Source organism: Balaenoptera borealis, assembly GCF_965194805.1.
Source record: "Balaenoptera borealis genome assembly, chromosome: 14".
NCBI lineage: Eukaryota > Metazoa > Chordata > Mammalia > Artiodactyla > Balaenopteridae > Balaenoptera > Balaenoptera borealis.
The window spans coordinates 42,105,695-42,130,199 of NC_138875.1; the positions used below are offsets into that span (position 1 = coordinate 42,105,695).

At 40.4% G+C, this 24,505-nt stretch overlaps 1 protein-coding gene across 2 annotated transcripts in view; it reads right to left on the minus strand.

The window, feature by feature from the left end:
* Positions 1-23,060, minus strand: part of DTNA (dystrobrevin alpha) — a 385,212-nt gene extending 362,152 nt beyond the window's left edge. For both annotated transcript variants that reach the window (XM_082354278.1, XM_082354252.1), the window contains exon 1: positions 22,655-23,060. The gene's annotated coding sequence lies outside the window, so the exon portion shown is untranslated. The remainder of the gene's footprint in view (positions 1-22,654) is intronic.
* Positions 23,061-24,505: the final 1,445 nt, after the last annotated feature.

Here is a 24,505-nt window from a genome sequence, read left to right on the forward strand (position 1 = left end):
TTTGACCAGTTTTCTCATCTTTAAATTGAGGATCTATTGATATTAGTGATTTTCGAAGAGCCCTGAGATTCCACATTACGGCTTGGGTGGAATTTGGGTAAAGAGGAGACAGCTTTGCTTTTATCTGTTTTCTGGGTCTGAATAAGCCTTCATTTGAAAGAAGGGTTCCCCTCCTTAATGTTTTCAAACATTATCCTAAATGACCTCAAAAATACATTGCGGGGAAAAGAGAACTAATATGTGCTAAACCTTCATTGTAGATAAAGTACTTTAGGCTTCCGGTTCATCTCATTTGGTCCTCACTGCAATCCTGTAAGCTCTAGGGTTACAAATACACCCATTTCATAGATGAGAAAATTGGGGCTCAGAAGAGTTTTTTTAAAAACCCAAAACTTCTTTAGCTAACACAATTTGTACTCAGAAACACTCTATTTCCGACTCTAGCCTAAAACGCATCAGAGCACAAAGGCTTTACATTAAACATAATGCTTCCTTCTAGAATTCTATGCCTTTGATTTAAAAGAGTGTGGGCTTCCCTGGTGGCGCAGTGGTTGAGAGTCTGCCTGCTAATTCAGAGGGCACGGGTTCGAGCCCTGGTCTGGAAGGATCCCACATGCCGCAGAGCAACTGGGCCCGTGAGCCACAGCTACTGAGCCTGCGCGTCTGGAGCCTGTGCTCCGCAACAAGAGAGGCCGCGATAGTGAGAGGCCCGCGCACCGCGATGAGGAGTGGCCCCCGCTTGCCGCAACTAGAGAAAGCCCTCGCGCAGAAACGAAGACCCAACACAGCCAAAAATAAACATAAAAATAAAAGAGTATAACCTAAATGTATAACATCTTGGCTATAAATGATTATTGGCAATTTTCAAAATCTGCTCATCATGAAATTCACTCAGAAATATTACTTCACATGTCAAAACTATGACTAAGCCAGCTCCACCAAAATGTTTAATCACTACCTCAAACTCAAGAAGTTTCAAACATATTCGTTATCTCCCACCCAAACTTGTTTCTTTTTTTTCTTTTTGGATAAACCACCATCCATACAATCAACCTTTGATCCCTCCTTCTCTCTAAGTCACCCCCTGCTTGGCTCTGATAAACGTTCCTCATAAAATATTTCTCATATATATTCCTCCCCTTCTGTCTTTATATCCCTGCTTTAATGATCTCTCATTTAAGCTACTATGACAGCTTACACTTACTCTTGTCAGCATTCCCTTGTGTCCTTCAAGTCCTTTTCCTCTATGTATTCCTCTCTCATAATTTAACCTAAAAATTTCAAAGTATCTGCATATGTACCTCCCCAACTATGAGATCTTTCGGGGATCATATCCTATTAATTTTCCTGTCTTTACTGCCTAATCATGTCTTACACATGGTAGCTTCTCACAATAAATGTGTGCTGACTAGAAAAAAAAGATACATCAAAATCGAAGGCATTTTCGCTGGAGTAATTGGACATTCATAGGCAAAAACATGAACCTCAACCTAAATCTCTCTTGTTATACAAAATTAACTTAAAATGCACCATGGAATTAGATATACAATGTAAAATTATGAAACCTTTAGGAAAAAACACAGGAAACAATCTTCAGGATCTAAGGCTACATAAAAAGTTCTTAACCTTCACACCAAAAGCACAATCCATTAAAAAAATGAATATATTGGACCTCATAAAAATTAAAAGTGTTTGCTCTGTAAAAGACCCAGTAAAGGAGAGGAAAAGGCATGCTTCAGACTGAAAGAAAATATTTCCAAACTACACATCTAACATATAGAATATATTAAAAACTCTCAAAACTTAATGGTAAAAAAACAAATGATACAATTGGAAAATGGGCAAAAGACATTAAAAGACATTTCACCAAAGAAGATATATAGATGGCAAATAAGCACATGAAACGATGTTCAACATCATTAGTCATCACGGAAATGCACATTAAAACCACAGTGAGATATCACTACAAGCCTCTCAGAATGGCTAAAATAAAGCAAAGTGATAACACCAAATGCTGGTGAGGACACAGAGAAACTAGATCTTTCATGAAATGTTGGAGGGGATGTAAAATGACACATCCACTTTGGAAAACAGTTTGTCAGTTTCTTATGAAACTAAACATCCAGAAATTGCACTCTTGGGCATTTATCTAAGAGAAATGGAAACTTACAGTTATACACAAACTTATACATGAATGTTCATAGCATACTTATTTGTAATAGCCCCAAACTGGAAACAACCCAGGTGTCCTTCAATGGGTGAATGGCTAAATAAACTGTGGTACGTCTATACTATGGAATACTACTCTGCAATAAAAAAAGAATAAATTATGGATACATGCAACAATTTGATTAGATCTTAAGGCAACTATACTAAGTTAAAAAAAAACCTCAAAAGGTTACATATAGTAAATTTCCATTTATATTACATTTTTAAAAGGACACAGTTATGGAGACAGAGAACAGATTAGTGGTTACCAAGGATTACGGACGGAGGGAAGGAGGCGGGGGAGAGAAGTGGGTGTGGCTATTAAAGGGTAGCACTAGGAATCCTTGTGCTGATGAAACGGTTCTCTCTTTTGACAACAGTGGTGTTTACACAAATCTACACATGTAATAAAATTGCACAGACCTAAACAGACACACACACATACACACGGGAGTGTATGTAAAATTTGGGAAATCTGAATAAGGTTGGTGGATCATACCAATGTCACTTTCCTGGTCCTGATATTGCACTACAGTTTTGCAAGATGTTATCATCGGGGAAACTGGCTGAAATGTACATGGGACCTCTGTATTATTTCTTTCAACTGCATGTGACTTTGCCATCTAACAAAATGAACCAAGCCAGTGAACCTACTGGCAACCTAAGTGGAAGAAAGGCTTAGAGCTGATCTCAGGGTAGAGGCAGGTGGAGTAGGTTGAGCCAGCTGTTTGGGAGTATTCTTTTTTTTTTTTAAATAATCTTTTATTTATTTATTTATTTTTATATTTATTTTTGGCTGTGTTGGGTCTTCGTTTCTGTGCGAGGGCTTTCTCTAGTTGCCGCAAGCAGGGGCCACTCTTCATCGTGGTGCGTGGGCCTCTTCACTATCGTGGCGTCTCTTGTTGGGAGCACAGGCTCCAGACGCGCAGGCTCAGCAGTTGTGGCTCACGGACCTAGTTGCTCCGCGGCATGTGGGATCTTCCCAGACCAGGGCTTGAACCCGTGTCCCTTGCATTAGCAGGCAGATTCTCAACCACTACGCCACCAGGGAAGCCCGGGAGTATTCTTTCTTTCTTATTTATTTATTTATTTATCTAATCTATTTATGTATTTATTTATTTATTTATTTATTTATTTATGGCTGCCTTGGGTCTTCGTTGCTGCGTGCGGGCTTCGTTGCGGTGCGTGGGCATCTGATTGCTGTGGCTTTTGTTGCGGAGCACGGGCTCTAGGCACGTGGGCTTCAGTAGTTGTGGCACGTGGGCTTCAGTAGTTGTGGCACGTGGGCTTCAGTAGTTGTGGCACGTGGTCTTAGTTTCTCCCTGGCACGTGTGATCTTTCCGGACCAAGAATTGAACCCGTGTCCCCTGCATTGGCAGGTGGATTCTTAACCACTGTGCCACCAGGGAAGCCCCTGTTTGGGAGTATTTTGAGTGAGAATTTAAAAAGGCATCAAGCAAGGGGAAGGGAGTCTGCTCCAATAGTAGAACTGTTAAACGAATACTCAAAAGCTTACAATTATACATTCCAGGATAATCAACCCATGAAACCACTGCCATGCTCCCAACCCCCACACAAGAATCCGCCTGCCAATGCAGGGGACACAGGCTCGAGCTCTGGTCCTGGAAGATCCCACATGCCGCGGAGCAACTAAGCCTGCGCACCCCAACTACTGAAGCCCGTATGCCTAGAGCCCGTGCTCTGCAACAAGAGAAGCCACCACAGTGAGAAGCCTGTGCACCGCAACGAAGAGTAGCCCCTGCTAGCCGCAACTAGAGAAATCCCGTGTGCAGCAATGAAGACCCAACGCAGCCAAAAATAAATAAGTAAATTAAAAAACAAAAAGATTCTTAAAAATAAATAAATAAATAAATAAATAAATAAATTAGTCTCCTTCCTCTTTACTATTTTCTTTCCAGAAAAAGACATAAGCGCAACATATGAAATCCTGCAGTGAGGCCCAGGACCTATGTCTGCTCCCTTTCAACTGCTACCTGGTCTTCTCTTTCACTGCACATGAGTGTAGCGTCTAGGGAGGTCTGTTTATGTCTTCATTTCAGGGATCTGAGGTGGGTTGCAGGCAGTAGCTGATGGGGATACCCACTTGTTCATGCTGTCGTTGATTTCTAATCCAAGGAAGCACCTGAGGGATTGTCACATAACTCTGGATAGCCTTCCCACTTCTTGGAATTTCTACGCATTTTCCCAAATGTCTCGTATTTCATACAACAAAGCAATTTTACCTTTCTTTATGTCATGTTGTTTCACTAATTGTTTTTCTTCTGAATTGCATCTCCCAAGTAGAATGTAAGCTCCCTGAGGACAAGGGAGTGGTGCTTCTCCACCTGCTCTGAGTGGTCCTGGCTTCCCATACACACTGGTGAATGGACACCTTCATCTTCCTCCAGTCCTGCCCTGAGTTACCTAAGCAGCAGAAACGTTACTTTGCAATAGGCTGATGGCTTCTCTCATGAGACCTTAGAGCAAATCATTCAGTTGCCAGCTCAGCATCTGGCAGAGCCCAGGTAACATTTCAGGTACTGCTAAAGAAAATGGTGTTAGCAGTAAGATACTATTTTTGCATCTGAGATCTGCTATATGTTCCTCTTAGTCTATCACTAGGTAAAGACTGACATATTTTGACCATATAAAGGTTTCAATTTTACAGCAATGTCAATTTCACTATTAGCGTATATATGTGGTTAAGCTTTGTGTTTTATCTTCTGGGTTTGCATCCATCTTGATGAGTGTTTTCTGGGGTCATGGACATGGGGATTAGTATACTAGATCGAGCTCACAATAATACACACCCTGGCAGTTTTAAGAGATATGAGGTAAAGACTTCTGGAAAATAAACTGAGCTGCAAAAGCTATGTCTATGTAAATGCATGATAATCTAACACAGGGTGGCTGTTACTTTTATCACCAATTTTAAGCAACTTCTAAAATTTTCTATGAACTGTTAGATCCATCAAGTGAACCTCATTCACCATAGTCATCCTGATTATAACGATCACATCTTATGGGAAAAAAGGATCATTCTTCTATGAAGACTTGCTAGTTTGTATCCCATAATGCAGTGTTTACATCTCATCACAGTAGAAAATTTCTATTTTTTTCCACCAAATAAGCAAAAATGGATAAACCATAACCTGCAAGGTGCCAAACATGTTTATTTAAGCATTGTTCCTAGTCATCTCTCATATCGGAAAGAGTCGCTTAAGCTAAAAGGAGTTCAAATAAAAGAGTTGTTTTGTTCTTGAAAGATGTCTGTTCAACGATATATGATGTTTTCTGGACCTACAGCCCTAAGGTTTTCCACTCTTAGCAGATTATGTACTTCTCACAAGTCCTTTCCAGTGAATGGTGACACCAGCACCACTGTGGAGGTAGGGTTGCGCTCTGGCTTCAAATGGTCTCGAAGTATTAGCCCCAAGACCATACATGGCAGCTACACAATTTGTCTGTTGGATTCACCAATGGAAGATGGAACAGTCATATGTGCTGAGGGGTTTCTGAGGTCTGCTGCTAGCTGCCATTTGCTTCATAGATGAGAGGGCCATTGCTTTTCCTGCCTGAGAGAGTAAGGGTTACATTTCAATAGTAGCTGAGAATCTGATAGATAAAGAGTTCCTAGCAGATAAACTGGGGAAAACAGAAAGTCAGAAATATGATTTACTGGTGTGTATCTGCTACTTTAAGATGAATCTATACACTTAGAAATCACCCCATTTCTCACCTGGGGAGATGCTGAAGCATAAGTAAAAAACACAAAGTATGACTTTTTTCAGAAATGATTGAGGAAGTTGTAATACTAGCGGTATCTAATATTTCTGTGCCATAATTCAACTCCATTGCCCAAATCCTACAGCAAAGTCTGCCAAACACACAGCCTGGACTGATGGTACTTTGGGGCATAAAGCCTCAAGGGTGGTAGATGGCATTCTACCACCCCGTGGTAGGGGGACCTCATGGGCAAGGAAACAAAACAGAGTGGTGACCAGGCATTCAACAGATGCAGAAACTCAGAACAGAGACACAGGGAAACCGTAAGCTACATGAAAACCTCTCCCCCAAACAGGAAATATGTTTGAGTTGGTGCTAGTGAAAGTTCAAGCCAATTTCACTCATATTTTGTGAGACATTCGAGTTACCTCAGGATTTGGGGACATCCATGAGGCTGACATGTGCAAACTTGCCTATTATATTGAAATATGTCTTATTACTGTTTATTAATATGTATGATTAGCTGTTTGTATATGGCTGTGATATGTCCTTAGAAAAAGAAAATTTGAGAGCAGAGCCTGATTGTGCGGATCTTTCACTTAATTACAACTATAGAGAGATCAGATAAACAAACCACTAGGTCTGACCAAGGCATCACTCTTCATCCACCCAGCGGCTGCTCAACCTAACTACTCATGACTCGAAAGCATCCTATTCATACAAACAGTGGTTTGCACATTCCTTTCTTCTCCACCTTCTAGAAGCTATTCTGCCCCCACTTGATCACTTACTTCGATGACAAGGCCCAGGCAACTCTAAAGTTGTCTGGTAGCTTCTTTCTTTGTTCACTAATAACTTAGTCATAGACCCTGGGAATTTCAGTTCTACCCCTTAAGCAAGTAATGTAGCCTCTCTTTTCCTACCTTTTTCTCATCTAGAAAACAGAACTAATAATACCACCACAAAGCATTGTTGAGAGGGATTAAATGAAATCATACACGTGAAATGTTTAGGAGAGTTCCCAACACCTCGTAATTCTTCAGTGTTTTCACTACTTTTATTCAACTCATTTCCCTTAGTCTGACTCCAGATTCCAGGAGCCAACTTTTGATGATAATTTTTCTTTCCATGGAGATTCTTGCCTATAGGGCAAGAATGCCCTGATCATGCTGATCCTAGTGACAATGATAATTCTAAAAATGGCATCCTTATTTATAGCTCAGTCCTTATAAGCTTGCTTAATGTGACTATGCCCTTGAGAAAAAGATCTGGTTTCCGAATTCAAACTCTGGACTTTGATGAATTCACTGAAGTAATGCTTCTGTGTCAACACCAACCTCTGTCTTTCCTCCCAACTTCTACAGCTCATTTTCTGGCTGTTAACAGAGGCTGCATGTTAGAACACACCAGGCTGTTTAAATTACAACCTGGGGATGGGATCCATGCATTCTGATTTTTAAAAAGCTACCCTGGGTTGTAAGCACAGATCTGCACTAACCCCCATAATCAGTGTTAGCCTTGAAATCCTAGAGTCAGAAAGAGAGATTCTCTTTCAGTGGGTGTAGGATGGGGTTTAGGTACCTGTAGTTTTAATAAACACCCCAGACGATTCTGATGCAGGTAGTCCTTGAAACATATTTTGAGACTGATTAAAAAAAATGAATGGCCAATTTCATAGCCCCATTGAGCCAGAGGGGCACGTAGAAGGCATGGTGAGTATGAATTATGGCAAAGGCAAGCTCTCCCACAGAATATCATAAGATACTGAATCCAAGTAAATAATGTGGAATGACTGATGCACCAGGGAGGAAGGAAAACTAGAAAATATGGTCTTGCACAGGCTTGATGAGAGCTCAGAGAAGCACAAGCCAGGGACTCACATGTTTCTAGTTTCATAACTGATGAGTCTCCCTGATGACCTTTCAGCTCAGCTAGATGGGGGCTGGGGTATGGAGTGGGGGAAGAGAAGAGAAAAGCAAAACAAAACAAACAAATGAACAAAATGATGGCAAGAATAAACTGGTAGGAGAAAAAGGTAATTGGCATAGATTAGCATCTGTTCACAAGCATGCAGAAGGATCAAGGCTGAGAAAGAAATGAAGCACCGATATCTGTCACCTTCTCCCCCCTTTGTCACCAACTCAACCCTAAAATCAAAACCAAAAAATATTCCACATGCTCAACCATGTGAAATCACAGGGCCATTTTTTCCCCTTAGACGATGGTGTCTGGGTGAAGTTGCATTATTTTGCCTTTGTAACCACTCCAGAGCAGATCAGTGTTTTTCTTCTTTGTCAATACAAGGATTCAAACTGTAGAAATATGAAGCAAGTCTCAATCTCACGTCTAAAATATTAGAGGTATTCAGAAAATGAGAACATTTAATTTATAGTTGTTATGTCATATGCTCCTGGAAAATAAGGCATAAGAGGAAAAAGAATTCTTAAGCCAATAAAGGAAAAAAAAAAAGAAAATGAAAAAATGCACAAACAACAGACTACACTGACATTGAGGAAGACAAAAAAGTCCAGTTGGATGCTTTGAAATGTTTTCCTATCTTGAAAATCTGATTCATAGTTTGACCAAATATTCAAAATCAACCTGACATATATCGCTTCCTAAAAGTTGTTTAGCAGCATTAGCAGAAATATTATTTTGTATGCATTCTCATGGTAAACATTACTTTGGCAGTGTTTGGGTTAAAAGGAAGAGTCAGAATTTATCTGCATATGGAAAAAAAAAATCACCTGACATTTTATGTGTATAAATAGAAACTAACACTGTAGAGGAAAATCTGAAGTAACACCTGCAGAAGACACTTACCCTCCTGAATCCCCCTTTTCTTGCCCCCACTTATTGTGGAAGAACTATTTGCCTTCATATTTAAGCCTTACCTAAGCACTCTGATGATGATATAACCACCACATTTAAAAATGTCAACCAAGTGATTCCTCTAAGAAAGAAGGCATCTGACTAGTACTGCCAGGGCTAGGGGCCTTTATTTATAAGGGATGAGTGTGTGAGAGAAAACATTTGCTCCACCATTTCAAAACACATTTTCAAAGAGGTGGTTCCTCCAACCTGCCCAAATGGTGTTATTTAACAAACACCGTATAATGAAGGTTTAGAAAAGTCTTCTCCCCAAAACATTGTCAAGGCACAACCATTTAAACATCCAAGCAGAATGAGTAAATGAGAAATATAATCATATGGAAGGCACAAAGGGAACAGAAGGGATGAAAAGCATAATACAACTGGCAGTGGGGAATATTGAAAGGATAACATAATAATTTTCCAGACCCAGAATGTGTCATTTGAAATCAAAAGCAGATAAACTGTTTATGAGCCATTTCCCTGATTTATTCAAGAACAAGACACCTTTAAAAAAGCATGTGGAGGGCTTCTCTGGTGGCGCAGTGGTTGAGAATCTGCCTGCCAATGCAGGGGACACGGGTTCGAGCCCTGGTCTGGGAAGATCCCACATGCCGCGGAGCAACTAGGCCCGTGAGCCACAATTACTGAGCCTGCGCGTCTGGAGCCTGTGCTCCGCAACAAGAGAGGCCGCGATAATGAGAGGCCCACGCACCGTGATGAAGAGTGGCCCCCACTCGCCGCAACTAGAGAAAGCCCTCGCACAGAAACGTAGACCCAACACAGCCATAAATAAATAAATAAACCCAAAGTTTAAAAAAAAAAAAAAAAGCATGTGGTGGAGTAAAAGGTATGTGGACCTGAAATTTGTGATTTATAGAAACTAAAAAATTCCATTAAAAAGTTACATATAGTAAAATGTGGTAACTGATCAAAAATCTAAAATATCTGCCACCCAAAGTGACGGATACTAAGTAAACTCAAAACTTTTATGTTCTCTAAGTTTAGTGAATTGCTAATTGAAAGAGTGAAATAATTAAAAAAAAAAATACCATCCTTAAAATAAACTAAAACTGAACCATATTTAGGACTAGAAGCCACAGACTGCTTCTCAAATCTGCATCTATCTGTGTTTTATTACAATCATAAAACATATTTTTTCATCTTTTAACCATTTACTTCTGAACTGATTTTGTCTTACCGCATCCTGGGGTTTGTAACTGCAGCCCAATTAGAAAATCTCTGTTTAGGAATGTAGCTTCTCTTTCCTCAGGACAGCCTTGGAGCCAAGATTCCTTTAATCTCACATGACTCCAGAGAAAAATGCCAGCATGCAATAGACAGTGAATCCCCCATGGTAGAGCTGATGTGGTAATGACAATGATGAGTCTGGACATCTGCATATGCATCTGTCTCTAACAATACTGTGTGACAAGATCTCCTAAAATGAATCTTCAAGTGATGCAAAGACGCCCCCCACCCTCGCCTCCAAATATCCTTATGCCTGGTGTCAGCCCTAGAAAACATCCTGAAAACAGCTAGAAAAACCCATTAATGTACAACTTGGCAGCTATGAGGAACAAAGGCGGGGAAGTGTAGGCGTGGCTGAATTTTTTGGTTTCCACCACAGAATCAGACATGGAGCAGTTATGACTATTTGGGTTAAGGATACAAAACAATTGTGCAGATCATTAAGACAGCTTCAGCTAAAGAGACCATTTGGGGTATAAATTTTTAATTTCTTTACTATATTTCCTTGAAAATATTTATAATTAAAACATGCTGAATGTTAAATGTGATAAACAGATTTTCCAAAAACCTTAACTGATGAGTCAAGAATCATGAAAAGCATAAATTTAGTGTATCCTGCAATGGTTGAAGGGGTTGCTCTAGGTATTTGGTTTCCAGCTGTAGAGGCATCAGAAGCACCTAGAGGGCTTGTTGCAAGAGATTGCTGGGCTCTATCCCCAGAGTGTCTTAGAAATTTGCATTCACAAAGAGTTCCAAGGTTGTGCTAATGCTGCCTGAGGACCACACTTTGAGAACCACTTTTCTACTATGGTGAGAATTTCAGGGTTAACTACAATGTCATTAACTTGATTTGTCTTTGGGAAGAATTTCGCTAGACTGTTGTTGTTCTTTGTGATTGCCTCGCTGTCAACTGTTATTCCTCAGAATACTGGTTTCAGGAAAAAAATTCTTAGCCCCGTCTCTTGTACTTAATCTCCTGAGTAGGGATCAAACAAGTTGACAAAATCAATATACTTATTTTTAATGCATAATTTTACATCAAAAGAAATTAAGACTAATGCTTGCTGGTAGGTGCTCTTTAGAGATTAAACATAGATTTTGGGTTCACTATTTTCTTCCTAGCTTAGCCACCTTTTCTCACACGCTTTCTGGTTGAAAACTGCATTTCAGATGGATGATGTTCCTGGGAATGAAGGACACTTAGAGGGAATTCAGAAAGGGCTGGGATGGTGTAGTTCCAGCATCCTGCCAGAAAAGACAATCTATGAGAATGGGGGAAGTTTCCAACCTCGCTGCAGCCTGCAGTCATGGTTTCCCAGTAGAGGAAAAAGCCTTGGTTCGGAGGAATAAGAGTACCGCCACATGATCCCTGAACCTTAGCACTGATGGAATGTTCTGTAATCCTATTTGCATCCTTGTCCAAGTACTCCCTCATCCCACTGATCTGTAAAGTGCTTATTATTCAGAAACAGATCAGTAGTAATCCCCTGAGATTCATCCTCTGAGAATCAGTGTTGAGTGATATTTTTAAGTTTACACTTGCACAAAAACTGTGGAGTGGACGTCTGTGAAGATGGAGGAGAAGTACTTTTCCCTCTTCCTTTCGCTACGTGTAACTCAAAACCCTGGACACTGCACATAAAATAAACATACAAAGACTCTGAAAGCGAGAAGGCAAACGAAGCTAGGGGGCCTCAGGGCCCAAGGAATGACAGGGTGGCGAGTTCCCTGGATTTTTGCATTGCTTCATATATACCAGACATGGATATAAAGAAACCGGAAACCCAGAAATGCCAAAAGGCACAGATAAAAAAAATGGTAGGCCATCAGAAGTATGCTGTTTCAGCCAAAGGGCCAGGAAAGGAGCAGCATAACAAAACAAAAAAACATTTAGACAGTAAATTCTCTACTCCAGCCATATAAGACAGAAAAACTGGGGTCCCACAACCTCCATGCCAACAAAAACTGAGTAGGGAGCCTAGACTTTCACCCTCACCAGGCTGTAACAAGGCACCCCAATTGCCCTCAACCCCATCAAGGTGATGTCACAAAAAGCAAAGTAAGGAGGTGGGACTTCCTTCTCACCAGGCAGTAATGGGACTCCCGCCGCCCACCTCCACTAGGCTGTCAATGGGGACCATATGGGGAGCCTGAACTTCCACCCCCACCTGGTCGTACCAAGTCTCCCCTCCTCCTCTCCACTGGACGGTGAGCCCGAAGTTCCACCCCCACCTGGTCGTACTAAGTCTCCCCTCCTCCTCTCCACTGGATGGTGTCATGGGAGGCCTAGAGGAGAGTAAGGACTATCACCATGGCCCAGCAGTAATTAGACCACCTCTCTGTCCTCATATTGTCAGGCAAGGGCACATGGGCAACAGAATGAGAGGTATCAGTGAAGACCCAGTGAGGAGCCTGAATTCATACCCTACCCCACACGAATCCGGAGCCCCCTCAGGTGACAGGGGAGACTGGGTAAGAAGCCTATACTTCTACATCCACTGGTGATGAGGTGGCACCATTCCCATTTCGCTGGGGTGATGCTACTGGAAGCTAGCTAAAACAGAAGGTTAGGGACTTCCCTGACAGTCCAGTGGTTAAGACTTTGCCTTCAAATGCAGGGGGTGTGGGTTCGATCCCTGGTCGGGGAGCTAAGATTCCACATGCTTCACGGCCAAAAAACCAGAACATAAGACAGAAGCAATATTGTAACAAATTCACTAAAGACTTTAAAAATGGTCCACATCAAAAAAATTCTTTAAAAAATAAAACAGAAGGTTAAAATAAGATCCAGAATCTTGTAACATAATAAGAAAATGGCCAGGTTTCAGTTGAAAATCATTCATCATACCAAGACCATGGAAATCAGAAACTGAGTGAAAAAAGACAATGACAGATGCCCATAACGAGATGACAGAAATGTTAGAATTATCTGATGAAGTTTTTAAAGCAGCTATAATGAAAAATACTTCAATGAGAAATTATGAACGTGCTTGAAACAGATGAAAAAGTAGAAAGTGCCAGCTAAGAAACAGAACATATAAGAAAGAACTAAGTGGAAATTTTAGAACTGAATGAAATCAGTAACCAAATATAAAATTTAGTGGGTGGGCTCAATAACAGAATGGAAGTGACAGAGAAAGAATCTGATAGATAGGTATGATAAGATAGAACAATTGGAATTACCCAGTCTGAACAACAGAGAAAACAGACCAAAACCAACAATGACAACAAACCCTCAGAAACTCGTGTAAGCTCCCAGAGATTTTCAGGCTGGTCCTAATCCCTGGAAGCTGTGAATGTGACCTTATATGGCAAAAGGGATTTTGTAGATGTGATAAAATTAAAAATTTTGAGATAGGGATAATATCATGGACTATCTGGGTGGGACCTGAATGTAATCAAGTGTCCTTAAAAGAGGGAGGCAAAAAGAGATTTGACTATAGAAAGGAAGTAGGAGATGTGATTACAGAAGCAAGAGACTGGAGTGATGTGAAGAAGGGATTGTGAGTCAAAGAATACTGGTGGACCCCAGAAGTTAGAAAAGGCAAAGAAAGGTATTGTCCCCAGGAGCCGTCAGAAGGAACTAGTCCTTCCAACACCTTGACTTTGGCCCAGTGAAACTGATTTCTGACTTCTGGTCTCCACAACTGTAAGAGAATAAATGTGTGCTGTAAAACACCACATTTGTGGTAATTTGTTACAGCAGCCATAGGAAACTAATACACTGTGGTACTATAACAAAAGAGCTAACATTCATGTCTTAGAGACCTAGAAGGAGAGGAGAAAATGGACAGGGATCAAAAAGTACTCAAAGAAATAAAGGATGAATATTTCTCAAATTTTGACAAAAGACCTAAATCTATAGATTCATGAACCTGAATGCCAAACAGAAAGCCCAAAGAGATACATGTGTCTAGTTAAGCCTTAAATGTAAGACTTGAAACTATAAAACTCCTAGAATAAAACATAGGGGAAAAACTTCATGACATTGGTCTTGACAATGATTTCATGGATATGACACCAAAAGCATAGATAACAAAAGCAAAAATAAACAAGTGGGACTACATCAAACTAAAAGGTTTCTGCACACCAAAGGAAACAACAGAGTGAAAAGGCAATCTAAGGAATGGGAGAAAATATTTGCAAACTATATATCTCATAAGGGATTATGCTCCCAAATATATAAAGAATTCCCGCAACTCCATAGTAAAAGTAATAACTCAATTTAAAAATGGGCTAAGGGGGCTTCCCTGGTGGTGCAGTGGTTGGGAATCCGCCCCCCAATGCAGGGGACACGGGTTCGAGCCCTGGTCTGGGAAGATCCCACATGCCGCGGAGCAACCAAGCCCACGCGCCACAACCACTGAAGCCCGCGCGTCCAGAGCCCGTGCCCTGCAACAAGAGAAGCCATCGCAATGAGAAGCCTGCATACTGCAATGAAGAGTAGCCCCCGCTCACCGCAACTAGACACATGCATAGTCAAATTTATGAAAACTAAAAACAAACAAACAAAAATCTTGAAAAGAGCAAGAGAGAAATGATGCTTCATCTATAGGAGAAAACCAGTTAGAATGACAGAAGATTTCTCATCAGAAAACAGGGAGGCCATAAGGAAGTGGCACAACATATTGAAGTGCTGAAAGAAAAGAACTGTCAACCCAGAATCCTATACCCAGTTAAAACATCCTTCAGGAATGAAGGAGAAATCAAGACATTCTTAGATGAAGGAAAACAAAGATATATTGTCACGAGGAGACCTGTCTGCTCTAAAAGAATGGCTAGCGGAAGTTCTCGAAACAAGAAGGAAGCAATAAAAGAAAGAATGTTGCAATATCAAGAAAGAAGAAAGAATATGGTAAGCAAAAATATCGATAAATACAATGAATTTTTTCTTGTTCCTCTTGAACTTTCTGACTTATATTTGACAGTTGAAACAAAAATTATAACACTTTCTAATGTATGTAGAGGAAATATTTAAGACAATTATACTACAAATGGAAGAGGATAAAGGTACATAAGGAAAGGTAAGGTTTCTATGCTTCACTATAATTGATAAAATGACAACAGTGGCAGGTAGTGATAAATTATATGTATATGATGTATATGATGTAATACTCAGAGCAACCACTAAAAAATCTATATGAATAGATACACTTAAAAACACTATAGATAAATAAAAATGGAATTTTATATATGCTCAAGTAACTGACAGGAAGGCAGGGAAAAAAACTCAGAGAAACTATAAAACAAAAACAGAGGGAAAAAAAAGCCAAACAATAAAATGGCAGACATACATAGCCTTAATATATCAATAATTACAGTAAATGTAAATGGTGAAAATATACAAATTAAAAGACAGAGATCTGCAGAGTGGATTAAAATATGTAACTCACCTATATTTTATGAACAAGGAGTTCAAATCAACTATAATAATATAGGCAGGCTGAAAGTAAATGGACAGGAAAAGAAATATCATGCAAACATCAATCAAAGAAAAAAAGGAATGTCTGTATTATTATCAGATACAGTAGACTCTGAGCAAATAAAATTACCAGATATAGAGAGGAATATTATGTAATGATAAAATAATCAATACACCAATAAGACATAGCAATCCTAAATATTTATATACACACCAAACAACAGAGCTGCAAAATACATAAAGTCAAACTGATAGAAGTGAAATGAGAAATAGACAAATCCACAATTATAATTGGAAAGTTCACAAATTATTTCAACAATTAATGAGACAACTAGACAGAAAATTAGTAAAGACATACAAAAATTCATCAACACCATCAACCAACAGGATCTAATGAGCATTTATAAGACACTCTACCCCAAAACATCAAAATACACAATCTTTTCAAGATTGTTTCCATGAAACATATATCAAGATAGGCAACATTTTGGGCCATAACATAAACCTCAACAAATTTTATAAAAACTGAAATCATATGGAGTGTGTTCTCTGACCAAAATGCAGAAAGATAACACAGGAAATAAAGTTCTCTGACCAAAATAAGAGAAAGATGACAGAAAAATCTCCAAACATTTGGAAATTAAATGCCACCCTTCTAAATAACTCCATGGGTCAAAGAGGAGATCTCAGGAGAAATTTTTAAAAATAGTACTTGAACTTAATTAAAATGAAAACACAACATATCAAAATGTATAGGATACAGCAATGGCAGTGCTTTAGGGAAATTTATAGCACTACAAACACGGATTGGATATATTCTAACTTTTCAGGTTATGTTTGTCAATGTAAAATAATCACACAATATGATTTATATGTTTATCTGTATTACTTTTTACAATAATATATGATACCACATATGATACTTTCATTCATGTTGGTGCAGGTGACAAAAAAAGATACACACAAAGCTATTCGGTTTTTGGTGCCGTGTTGCTACCATCAAATCTGTTCAGAAAACATAGCTGTGTTGCAGGTCTTGGCACTGTTTTTGGCTTGTGCTTGCTGTCAAAAAGGCAATCTTCTTATTACTCAAAATAAACCAGAGCTTTATCATCATTCCTAGATCCAACCCCCACTGACAAAAAGGGATATCATCAATTTTACAAGTTTAGCCCCTACTCTCTTTGCTGGTAGTTTTATGCAGGGATTACCTTCCTAGGCTGAAGTTCTAAAACACAGTTGTTACATTAATAAGTCATTTTTATGTGATAAAACTATTGAAGGTAACTGGCTAATTTCATGTGGTAATAATTAGGTCTGTTCACTAATATTGCAGTTTACTTCCATCTGGGCATGTGATAGAACTGCACTTCTCTTTCATCTTCAAGTTAGGAGTGGCCTTATGACTTGATTTGGCCACTAAAATATGAGTAGAAGTTCCAGGTGCTGCTTCTGATAGAAGACTTTTAAGAACCTGTGGGTGATTCACCATGTTCCCATGTGTTTGATGAATGAATTATGAGGATGCTGTAGATGACAGGGGCTTTATGAGCCTGGGTCCCCGAGTGAGGAAGATGTAAAATAAGAGTCTTTTATTGACCAACTTGGGCACAAAGCATTAGCAAGAAATAAACCTGTATTCATTTCAGGACCTGAGATTTTAGAGTTGTTTGCTATGACTGCATAACCTAAACTATTATAACTGACTAATATATTTTGTATTTACATTAAACACACAAAAGTCTTTGCAATAGGACACTGCTCTATGGCATCAAACTGTAAACTATAGTTAATGAATTATTCATTGGTGTACTTGATGGAATCTTCCACTCTGATAATACACACATACACACACACACACACACACACAAAGTCAAATCAAGCCTTGACTCCCTTTCCTTATGGTATAAACTGGAACAATAGTTTACTAGTTACTCCATGATGCTTTGTATTTTGGGGAGCATACAGTGAAATAATGTATCACATTCTTCAGGGATACATGAGTCACAGAATATGTATGTGCTGCCTAGAACATTTCCAACAGCTTCAAAGAAGAGAGTCAGGTATTTGTATATGTGCACTCTATATATATTGTGATTCATGGTTAATATTAACATTAATCATATCAACTGCATATTACCCATCATTTGCAGGGAGAAATAACATTGATTAATGTTTTCAAACACTGTGCATAGATCTTCACGTGCATCAGCACACCTAACCAATTAGTACTTCACTTTGCTAATCACATGTGCCATGTGTTCTAGGTTAACATTATTTGGATAATATTTAACATTCATAAGTTTTTTTTATCATAACAATTACTATGGGTCATGTCAAAAGTTTCCAGTGTAAAGATTAACAGAGACTTTTTAATTTTACCAAGATAATTCAACAGGTATTTTTATGTTACACTTTATATCCTTTTTGTAGTATACAGTACTCTAGACAAAGATATTGGGGGTAGATGAAACAGGTGACTTTAAATTCTTAAGTTTATTAATGGTCATAGAATTTCCAGCTGTTAAAGATATTTCCCTAATTATTTGAAATGCTAAAGTATATATATTCTTGATGTTAAAAATTTCAATAGTTTCAAATGGTGCTCAAGTTACTACTTTTGAATTCAAAAAATATATAACATATAATGAGAAATTCCCCATAATCCAGCAGTCACCAGGCTTTGTCTAGGCATTTATATACCTGTTCTTGCTTTATATATTTTACATGTAAAATATGGGGCAAAAAGCACTTATATAAAGGCAGTTACAAGTTTTTCCACTGGTTTTTATTGAGGGAGAAGTAACCAAAAGATCAAATTAGGTGTTATGATTTTTAACAATGATGGGAACTTAATGCATCAGTAAAATTATGAACCAGATACTACAGTTATTAATCTAACTATGACTAGTACTAACTATGTCTGTAGTTAACAGTATGGATTACAGAATCAGTACTCGAATCAGAATCTCTACCTATGTGACAGTGGTCATGATTACTGTTCTCCTTGTGCCTCAGTTTCCTCCTCCATAAAATAGGGATAATTGTAATATAGGAAGCCTTCATTTGGTTCTTGTGAAGAATACCTAAGTTACTCTATACAGAGCCGTAGAATGATGTCCAGCACACAGTAAGTCAATAAATTTAGTTATTATTATTATTATGTTTGCTTTAAATTATTAATACACATTTCCCCAGCGTGTTCAACGCTTAATTCACCTCCCTCACGCTGGTGCCTCTTCTCTTCCTACGGACATTTCAGGGAGTCTTATGGATGTGTGATGAATCGATTACGTTTCTATTTTGAGACATTCTGCCACTTTAACAACCAAACACACACACACACACACACAACTGCTTTTTAAAATTTGAAAGTAGTTGTTAAGGCAAAGAAAGAAAATGACTACATTTCATTAAATTTAAATAACTTCAAAAATCAGATAATAACTAGATACAGGTAGCACATGCTCTACATGCTATAAAAAGTATTGACAGAAGTTTTGTAATCCTCCCCATGTCCATAGGTGGATGATGAGGTGAAACAGTACATCAGCTGGTAAATAGAGAAGTGTAGAGATAACCAGAGTGAGATGTAAGTCTCTGATGCAGAAAACATCGATGAAAGCATTTAAGAAGACCACCTGACTTAGTAAATACCTCCTCACACGTCATGTCTCTGTAAATATGTGACTTCTAGGGCATCCTGTTCCAACTTCCATGTCTGGCCCAGAATCCTTTATTACACATTCTTACAGAAATCCTTCTTCAGAACTCACTGCAATTTGTAAATAAACATTTATTTGTATAATCATCGTAGTGAAGTCTGGCCCCGGTGCTGGCAGGGCGCACTCATCTTTCTGCTCACCAGTGATCCCCAGTTCTCTGCCCAGCACTGGAGGCGAAGGGCCTCTCCAGAAACAGAGACAGCACAACTCTCCCAAAACTAGAGGTAGGGGACTTGCAAGGAAAAAGTCGTGTCAAATCCCCCAGGTGAGATCAAAGTAGCGAGAGAATGCTTTTTCTAAAATAAGCAACAGAAACTAGAAAACTGGAACAGGTGAGTCAGTTCAGAAAGGATATATGTATGTGCCATAGGATTTATGCCTTAATAACCATCAACGTTTTATATAGACTTGGAAAATTCAAATTCACTTTCAATAACAAAAACGATTGTGCCGGGCTTCCCTGGTGGCGCAGTGGTTGAAAATCTGCCTGCCAATGCAGGGTACACGGGTTCGAGCCCTGGTCTGGGAAGATTCCACATGCCGCGGAGCAACTAGGCCCATGAGTCACAACTACTGAGCCTGCGCGTCTGGAGCCTGTGCTTCGCAACAAGAGAGGTCGCAGTAGTGAGAGGCCCGCGCACCGCGATGAAGAGTGGCCCCCGCTTGCCGCAACTGGAGAAAGCCCTCGCACAGAAACGAAGACCCAACACAGCCAAAAATAAATAAATAATAATTTTTTAAAAAAACAGTATTTCTTCAAAAAAAAAAAAAAAAAACGATCGTGCCTGATGGCATGCAACTTTCCTGACTACAGCACTGTGCTCTAACACCCCCAAAGCGTGTGGAAGAGTTTAACCACTGAAGATAATTCTTTTCACGTCCAAAGATCACGTTTCCATATAGTTCGGTTGGATTGTATTCTCTTTTCACATATAATGTGGAATAAGTGAGCACTTGAAGTATGTACACTGAATTTAATTAAACTGAAAGACAAGACTTAAGGAAATCTATGAATGTCAAAATAATTTTGAAACTCATTATGTGAAGCAGCAATTAAATTTACTTGAAAAAATAACAGATGAAGACCTAAGAGACATCTGTCCAATAAAATGAATATTATAAGAGTTCCATGATAAGTTCAAATGAGAAGTAATTCTCTAAATATGTGCAGTTGGACTTTACCCCACTGAGACCGCTCTTCACATCATGGTTCATTTAAAACAAGTGGATATTTTTACAGTATTTCAGCTTAGAACTAATGAGAAAATGTGATTTCAGTCTTCATTGCTACACAACTTTGCCGAAAGTACATACAATTGGTGAAAAGGCATGACATATACAAACACTCTCGCAGTACAGCCTGCTTTTAATCACTGAGAGTTGAAAGAGAATTGCATAATTCTTCTTTTAAAACTGCCTAAGCTCTTGTCAGTGTGATTGAATTAAAGATGATTAAACTCGCTCAAAATTTCTGCAAGATGGTGTTTGGAAGAAAATGATGGCCCTGCTTTGAGCAAAGAACAGTCTAATACCTTACGAAGTTTAAAATTAAGTGCAAATATAGAGATTCAGCTGCCTGCTTTATAATTTACTTTGCTGATAAATCTTAAGTGCTGAAAATCTTAACTTTGCTGATAAATACTACTTTAATCTATAATTGTTGTAGGAAACGGTCAATTGTGGCAAAAGGAAATGACTCAAAGGATACTTGCCATAATTATAGTATTAGAAATTATAGTATTAGAAAAAGTCTTAATTGTCCCAAAGGTGTAGCACATAGTTAAGAGGCTCATCTTGGTAGAGATGTGGTCAATATATCAAATAGAAGACTTTAGGTCTTATTTTTATGAAAAAAAAATATGTTGGTTTAGAGTACATCAAAAGCTCAACTAGGCTCTAATATTTAAAACTGTATGACCTTGGGTAAATTACTTCACCTCTCTGTGTCTGGATTTCCTCATCTGTAAAAAGTGGACAGTACCACCCCTTATGGTGGTGTTAGAATTAAGTGAGTGACTAAAGCTAAAGTTCATAGAACTGTGCCTGGCGGGCTGTTTTTTTCCTAAAGTTTCTACCTTTGGAATAAGCAAAATAAGTCATTTTTGTAAAAGAAGTTAATAATTAGGCATACTTCAACAATGTAGGCTATTGATATGTTTTAAAGGAAACACAAGACACATTAAACACCAAGCGATCATAACAGATAACAGGAAACTTGAACAGAAACATCAACTCAAAAGACCCTTTTTTAGAGCAACAATGAACCTAATGGCGGTGAACTTCACTGCCAGAGTACATCCAATATCCCTCACCCCGACTCAGGTTCTACACTTACCTTCTCAAAGCTGTACCCCAAGCTCGCCAAAGAGGAAAGTTTTACTACCAAGTCCCGGGCATGGTACCCCTGAGCCCAGCCCCGCCATCCCTCTTCTCTCCTTGGCTTTGGTCTTCTGATAGACACCTCGCCACCTCCCACTCCAGTACCAGAACGGACCTCGCTTCCGCCCTCTGTTCAGAGGAAAACTCCAGAGTGGGCAACAGGCTATAAAAGCCGAAGACACTCACCGTTCGCGCCGACCGGCCCCCCGCCCCCCCGCAGGGTGCCCACTCCCGCCCGGCCCGCCGCCCCGGCACCGCAGTGCATTGCAACACGCGCAGACGCCGCCGGCGGGAGAGGATCCCACCGCGGATTTCCCGGCCAACAGTAGCCCCCAGACCTCTCCCCACGTGAGTGTCATCCCTAATGGAGGTGGCCACGCCACCTCCCAGCAGCTCAGTCCGCGGGGACCACCGAGAGAACAACCGTGACCACAAAAACAACTCAACCCGCGGCGCGAGCGAGCCGGCTGCCCTCGCCCGCCCGGGAGCGGTGCAGCAGCGGCGGCGGCGGCGGCTGGGGCTGCGGCGCGGCCCGGCCTCGGCGGGAGGCCGAGATTTACCTGCGCGGCCCCGCGCCCCCGGGCCGGCCATCCTGCCGCAGCCGCTCCCGCCGCCCCGCGGGCCCGAGGCGCCGCCCGCCGCCGCCCGGGGAGGCGCCACGCCGCAGTCCCGGCTGCGGCGCCCAGCACATGCTTCGCGCTCCCGGCGGCCGGCGCCCGCGCACAGGTGGGAACCCCCGCGAGTGGGCGTTGGGGCGATTCCCTCCCTTCGCCGCGCTCGCCGCCCGCTTCCACTCTTGACTTTGCCGGGTGCGTGGCGCCTGCCCTTGCTCCGGCGGCCGAGCCTCCCCTGCCCGCGCCCCGGCGCCGTGGGCTGCTGCGGTCCCTGCGCAGCTAGGGCTGCGCGTCACCGGCATCTCCCGCCCGGCGGCTGGCTCCGCGGCACCGGGCGGCCGGGGTCAGCGCGCGGCAGCCGGGCCCCGCGCCCACCCTCGCCCGCCACACGGACCCCGTCCACCCCCGCGCCCTCCCCCACTCCGGAGCTGTCAGGGAAGAAAACGCCTCGCACACACCTTGGAATGGACGGGCGCCTCAGTCACCGACTCGTCAAACTCTTAGAAGGTGTCCACCGGTCTGTAGGGAGGTTTGGGCATGGAGTAGGAGCCGCTTTCTTATTATTTAATAATGTTGGAAGTGCCCGGTCCGCTGCCAGAGTTGTGGGTCATGTGGGCACAGCAGAGGCTGGCTGCTGCCAGTACCAGGGTTTCCTGAGGATCCTGAAACTATGATCTCATCCTCCTCATCCGCCTCCCCCGCCCCTCTCTCCGCGGGCGCGCACGCACAGCACACACACATACACACACATGCACACACACGCACACATACGCTCCCACGGCATGCACTATCCTCCTTCCTGGACCGAAATATTCTTCCAGGGAAATACAGTGTTCACGCTCTTCACTGAAAAAAAAAAAAAAGGAAAAAGAAAAATCCTTCCGGAGAAAGATTTTCCTCTTTCACAGCTTGATTTATGTGCTTTGTTTATTTCCTACAGTTGGCCCTCACACGTGCAAGGGAGCTGAACAGAGCCTCAGAATTAAAATTAAAAATAATCGTCCTCTTATGTCGACCCAGATTTTGGTCAGAACCCAAGACTCAAACAGTACAATTTCAATTTAAAACAGAGGCAATAATATACCAGGTTTGAATATGGACTAGTAATACCATCTGAGATGTGTGCAGTGGGTTTCTTTCCCAAGCCGCGAACATCTCCCAAACATTACCTCATTTATTTGCAGAACATCTTTGCAGAGGAGGTGGATGAGAAGGCAACTAGTACTGTCACTTCAGAGACACAGAAGCACAGGGCAGATAACATGACTTATCCAAGTTCAAGTAAGTCAGTATGTCACTATAAACATTAATTGCACAGCTACTCACAATTTGCCAATTCACTATAATCAGTTCCTGGAAACTTAAGGTACTGAAAAATAAGGAAGATATTTTTGATTATTTTTAAATGACCTTCTGCCTAAGATCGCAAATTAGTTAATTAATTTTTCTCTATGTATGGGTTTTCATAGAATGTTCTCTTGTGTATTTGTATATATCTCCAGTTTCATGTTTTCATTTATTTTCTTTCTTTTGTTTTTCTGGGGGTGTTGTATGTCTGCATGTCCGTGTGTGTATTCATATTCATTTGAGTGTTTTAAACTCCTTAGCAGTAACAGCAATTTCAGTCAATGTTTTGGGGGGTAGTCACCAATTTCATAATGATTTCTGTATTTCATTCAATCCTCTTTTAAGTGCCTGGTGTGTATGAAGAGCTGTGCTATCTTTTGAAGGGTATAAAGGAATTTAATACATGGAACCTGTCCTCCATTAGTTTACATCTAGTTGTTAAGATTATATATATATATATATATATATATATATATATATACACATATATCTATGTATATGTGTATATATATATGCACTGAATGATCTGTAGGTGAAACACTTTATTATTTTTAATGTTATAAATTATCACAAAGAAAGTACAAGATACACTCCTTTTCTTTTTACCTACTTAGTTTCTGTTCCATGTTAAAATTACTTCATCTGTCTTTGTGTTCCAGATTTCATCTGTCTTTGACCTCCACAGTATCTCAATGGCCAAAGTAATACATTATTTTGCCCTTCACCTACACATGCCCTGTATTCACATAAACACTAAATGGGAATTTTTTTTATGTTGTAAAAGTTCTCACAAAGAGCACTCTTGGATAACATTTGTGCAGGTGTATATAGGAAAATTCAGCAGCTAACCAAAGAAGAGAGGAGAGGAAAAATGTTGTGAGAGAGAAAATAAGTCAAAGAGAAGCAGAGAAAGGAGGTGGGGGAAAGGGAAGAATAAAAGGATATTAAGAAATTACAGGAAA